Raw genomic sequence first — 6,000 nt, forward strand, 5'->3', positions numbered from 1 at the left:
CGTACATTCCAGTGACCGAGAACGCGCCCTCCCTCCCTGAAAATGGCAGCAACGAGATCCACGTCGAACTTTCAGTCAGAGAAGGCGCGCAGTTGTGTTGGATGAGCCGCAATCATATAATCTAAGTGGTTTGTTGCCGTGGAAACGCGAGCGCGCGCAGGGCTCTTCAGGCACGTGCAGAAGCGGACGTTGTGCTGTGGTGCATGCACGAGAGGGTGGAAGTTCAGGGCTTCCGCTGATTGTAGGCTTTGAAATTTTGAAAGGTACAAAGAACAACCGTACATTAAGTTCTGTCAACAGAGAAACCTTACAGAGATACTTAAACTGGAGATTAGTGAAGGGCAGCCAAAGTTGCATTTTTTAAATAAACATCAGTAATGAGAGCACGAAATCCACTAAAGAAGTACATTTTGACTCTTTCCACAATCCTATCCTGTGTCAAAATGCGTTCACATGCATCTGAGGGCCACCTCTTGCTCCAAATAAATATTTTCTAGAAACTGGCCTTTGTATTCGTGTGGAGGAACTAAAATCTGGACGTTTCCCAGTTTTACACAGTCATAGTGCAGGCAAACCGAGGGTGAAATATTGTGACATTGTTATACCTTTTACACGACCCATAAACATATAGCAATTGTAGTTAAGCATCACTGAGTGACGGTGTATATCACTGAAATGTGGTTGTAATGAGCTTTTCAGTAAGACTGGCAAAAGAAAATATTAACCCCTTCTGGGTTTAAATTGTAGTCTGAAAATACTCTATGGACCAGAAGAATACACAAGTATACACTTAACTGGGCAAAGGGAGGGGTCCACAGTGTGTAAGGCAGCTTCAATTCCATCATTCAACTCTTTCGCACAGGTTTGTTCATGGGTCGTGACACCCACGGCCCAAGTCACACATAAACTAGCAACTCTTCATCCAGGGATTTCCTATCTTGCTCGGGTAGAGATTTACTCATTTTGCAAATTGACAAAGGTTAAACTTGGAAACCTGCACCAAGGAGGGACCCATAAGGGACAAGAGAGAGGCAGGATCATGAAAAGGGGATGAGTGTGATGTGCAGAATAACCTCTGGTCCCAAATCACCTCGGACAGCACCTTTGGAATTTTTTTTGTCACATTTTTTAAACATGACATCGGTCATCTATGATTTAGCCTAAAAAATATATTTATTTTATTTAGTTTACCCGTTATAAAAACTTTTCAATATCTTAGTAATTATAATATGAATGTTTTCTGACTAATTGTGTTTCTCAATTTTCCCTTCAAGCTTTTCACCTAATTCAGTCCTGCCAAAGTATGACATGTTTTGGAGGTTTTGTTCAAGAATGTTTGATAATGGACGATGCCTAACATGTGATCTATCCGTGGATAAATCATAGATGACCGATGTTATGTTTAAAAAATGTGACAAAAAAATTCCAAAGGTGCTGTCCGAGGTGATTTGGGATCAGAGGTGTGATCCAGAGGTTTTTACAGGTACATTGTGTGGTAGAGCAGCGAGTGGTGTTTGCCTTATATCTGGTGTTTATGGCAAAGAACATCACAGGAATATTTTTAAAGCATATGTTCAACTGTGGGTCGTTGATGTTGAACTATTCTAATAATACACATTTTATTGACCACAAAAAGTTGAACAGATCAGTAAACTCGACCAGGAATCAAATTTTATTAAAAAAAGGAAAATGCTATTGATTCGAAATTTGCTTCACCACAGTATATCCACACCTAAGACATTAATTAAAAAAGTAACTTTTTCCCAAATTTGGGATATTTCGAATTTATTGTAACCAACATTTTTAATTTCCCAATGCAAAATACAATTTTTGAGTATATTCAATAATACCTATTCCCTTTCTCACTTTTGCCTTCAAATTGTACCAAGATCCCAATGAAAAACGTGCATTTTCAAACATAGTCATTGCAACCTATTGCTTTATTCACTTTTTCGTTTGATCATTTCTCTGCATCTAAATGCAAAATATGAATGTCCGAATGCATTAGTTTAAAATGATTGCTTGGTTCTCTTTTGCAAATATTTGCCTAGATCTAGGGAACTCTACCTAGAGATTATGACCTGAACTAACACGTTGCTCCCTACCGCAGGATATTTAAAAAGCAGTTTAGCCAACTCTTATTTGGCATGCTTTTAACTCCCTGCTCTAGTAATCTCTATTAACCTACTTCCTAAATGTAGTATTTTTGTATTTTTAGAATTGTAATATTCCCTGTATACTATGTATTCTGCCATCTTTGTTTTAGTACCCTGAAGCTTCTATGCTAGTATTTAGCACTCTAGTGATATTATTGGACAAAGCATGAAACAGCATAAATATCAGATGTTGACAATCTATAGTGTAATGTAAAGCAGACCCTTCTGCAAATACGCTGAGCGGTTGGCCCTTGAGAATTACACGTACGCAGTTCGGGGTCACAGGTGTGTGTTGCACCACGTGTATCCCCCTGGGGCAGCACAGGCGAGGAGATTTTTCTGCAAATAAGATAAAGCAAATTTAATTGGATACAAAGCTCCTCATTTAGCAATTCAGGGAATGTGAAAAAAACGCACTAAATGTGCAGAAAGAGGTTTCTGTATATTTTACAGAAATGTTGAAATTTAGAGAAAAATTTTATTATCCGATCTAAAATGCAGCGATGACACTCTACTAATATAAAGCAGAGCCACCCAATATTCCCACAGGGAACTGGGTAAATAGTAACCAAACAGCAAAACGTTCCTGGAGGATTTATTTACAAATTACTCAAATATTGGTTGTACAATCCTTCTACAGTGCCTATGAATACAAATTCAAAAACAGAGTGTACTGTTATATAAAAACAACACCGTTGCCCCTCATCTAAAACAAGCTCGTCCATCGGCATAATTCATAGGATATAGGTCCACAGACATGACAGAGCTGCAGTCGTCAGCTCCAACAGCAAACATGACTTGTTGTCGCATACAGGCAAGGACACTCCAAAGCACGGGAAATCAATGCCCGCTGTAAACCAGAAAAAAGCTTTTGTCAGCTTTGCACTGTTAAAAGTTGAAAAACACTTGGAAACATTGCTTTTCCATTTAACTATAAATTTATAGCAATATAGTTGTTACTGATTACAGTAACTATGGTGATTACTTGAATCGGGTACTCCCTGGAAGACCTGACATGCTGTTAGAGCAACCTTAAATGGTGATGTCCTGACCTTACCCTCAGCTAGTTTCCTTGAAGTAAGTTTAGATGGTTGCAACTGACCTTAGTCAAGGCTTCTGGAATTATGCAATTTTTCAGCAGCGGTGCTCTAAGCATAATTATCAATTAGCTGCTTCTGACACATAATCCATTACTGCTGCATAATCTGCAGAATTTAACAAAAATTTGTCTTTAGCTCAAACTAATCAAAATTGACTAAATGTGCTGTGACATGTTGCCACACAGTGGAAGGCACTTCAAAGGTTAACTGGCCATCTTTCAGTTGTGTATTACTATATTTGGGTGTTGAACTGGTTCTAATGAGGTGAAAACACTGCCTAGATAGTGTTAACATGAGGAAAAATAACAGAAAAATGAGGTAATACTATCTCAAAATATGCCTTCTCTTGACACATAATCAGCCACGCCTGCTGCATAATTTGGTCCTTCCATGCTGCATAATTTCAAAAAAGTTGTCTTTAAATATAATTTTGTGAATGGGGAGACAAGAAAACAGAAGAAAGGAAGAGACTGAAAGAGGGGAGTGAATATGAAAAAGAGAATTTAACGTTTTTAAGCCAAACTAAATAAATTAATGAAAAACATACAAGTGACTATGTATCAATAGGATACATCAAAGCAAATGGAACATTTGCATTAGGGCGTAAAGCTAATTAAGCCCTGTCCTTCAGTACTTTGCTGTTGACTCCCACATGGTTTTGTTAACAATGTTAATTAATGACATCATCAGGGATATATAGATTACTTTGCATAGGTCATAGCCACTTATGCCATTGAGGAAGCAAAGCGGTGAAAGTAGCTGGTTGTGTGTAACCTAATGACAAAAAGGGTTTTTCCTGCTGCATTGCATGGGGCGCTGTTTCTTCAGCTCCTCTTACTGACAGGTGGAAGGTCCTTTGAATTACAGCCATGCTCGGTGGAAGAATTTAATTTTCAAATGTATTGAAGCGCGGTATGAATCTCCCATCCCTCATTTTTCAGCAGGGTGAATTCTTGTGTGGAAAAAGATGACAGCCTTGGAAGATTTGTATTATACTTCATACGTGTTGAGGGGTATGAGCCATCTATCTGGAAAAATCTTGTGTGGCTTCTCTCCTCTGCGAAGGCGACATGAGGCTTCCCTACTATTAAGCTTTATTAAGACAAGATGTGTGCACTATCCAGGGAGTGCAAGACAACAAGGCCTCTCAACTACTAATGCTTCCTATCAAAGACCATATCTACAAGTAATGTACATGGAGAAGATATTGATAGTGTATGGAGGCAAATCAACACACCTATCTTTGGGCATCAACATGAAGCATCATAATGGTGATGTGTGATATATGAATCATTATATATAATTGCTAAACTTGACCTACATTTCTATGAATTCTTCTGCATCCTTTCTAGAGCAGAACAGCATCCTTCAAAGTTTATGAAGGAGCCTAAATTGTTTTACCATTAGCTCTTACGGGTGAATTTGGTTTTACCAATATTTGGTAATAGATCCCACAAGAAGGTGCCTCTTATGCAAACTATTGGTTGTTATTGGCAACTGTACATTCTGGGATCATGAGATAGCCAGTCCAGCTACATGACAAATGGAACATTACAATAACAAAAATGCCCAAGCACAGAGGCTGGGAACCACAAGAGACTCTTTTTAACAATATCTTGGCCTGGCTGGAAGACCAGGTTATTTCAGGCCACATCTAGCATGAGAACTTGAGGAGTTTTCAGAGAGTCCCTATTCCTGAAGCGGAAGTAGAAGACAACTGTGTCTTCATCAGTTGGTGACATAGTAATCTATCAGAGAAAATCTATGATTGAGTAGAAAGTCATGTAACCTTAAACACCTAAAACATGTGGCCAATGCTTGCCTTGCTCAATATCACATTGTTAAATGCTATATTGTTCTCTACTTCTTTTTCTCATATCTTAGTTCTTCCGATATAGTGCCTTGTAAGCAGACTGTCTTTGAGATGACTCCTACATTTCCTGTTTTTTTGCAAATGTATTCTTTTTCTTATCTTTTTTACAAATCGGTTTTAAATGTGGTGTATGATTTGTATCAGGCTGTCCAAATATTATCTTTTCCTCTGTGTGCACCAAAAGCCGCATAAGCTGAAATTGTTTAAACAAAGTTGAAACTGTCTCTTTAGTTGAAATTTTCGCTGTAGAATCATTCTTCCGTAGATATAGCAATTCCACCATAAGTCAAGGATTTCCCATCAGTATCCAACTCTAAATTAGCCTTCTTGCGTATAGAGAGACTTTTGCCTCAGCCTCTCAAAGACGCATGTCTAAAAGGGCTCATGTGGAAGTAAACACTGCAGAACAGTCAAATGATTAACAAAAGAATCCAAAAAAACTCACCCAGATCTCTCTGTTTCCTTGTTCAAACAATTCACTACAGAATTGTAGGCAAGAGTTTTCTAATTAGAAATAATGCCTATTTGAGATGTAGTGTATTTGGCACAATGAGGCCTCAGTCTGGATAGATGGCTACTCATTTTTGCAGAACAAGACTGCATGTCTATTTTATGTGAGCAAACATTTCCCTCTCTCTGTATGCTTGTGTGTTTTCCCATTTCAGGAAAATCATCAGAAATTCCAGTGTCAATAATGTGATATTTGTGTTAATTTGCGGAAGCAATGTTCAGGATGTTCCCTCATTTTAAAAGATTCCAAGGTTTCCTGTTGATGATCTGTGTATGTAATTCATTAGCTGAACAAACTATTGTAATGCTGTGTTACATAAAATGTCAATTTGTTTCCTTAATTAGTTATGCACAGCCCAGC

Source organism: Pleurodeles waltl, chromosome 12 (assembly GCF_031143425.1).
Source record: "Pleurodeles waltl isolate 20211129_DDA chromosome 12, aPleWal1.hap1.20221129, whole genome shotgun sequence".
In the NCBI taxonomy this organism is placed as follows: Eukaryota; Metazoa; Chordata; class Amphibia; order Caudata; family Salamandridae; genus Pleurodeles; species Pleurodeles waltl.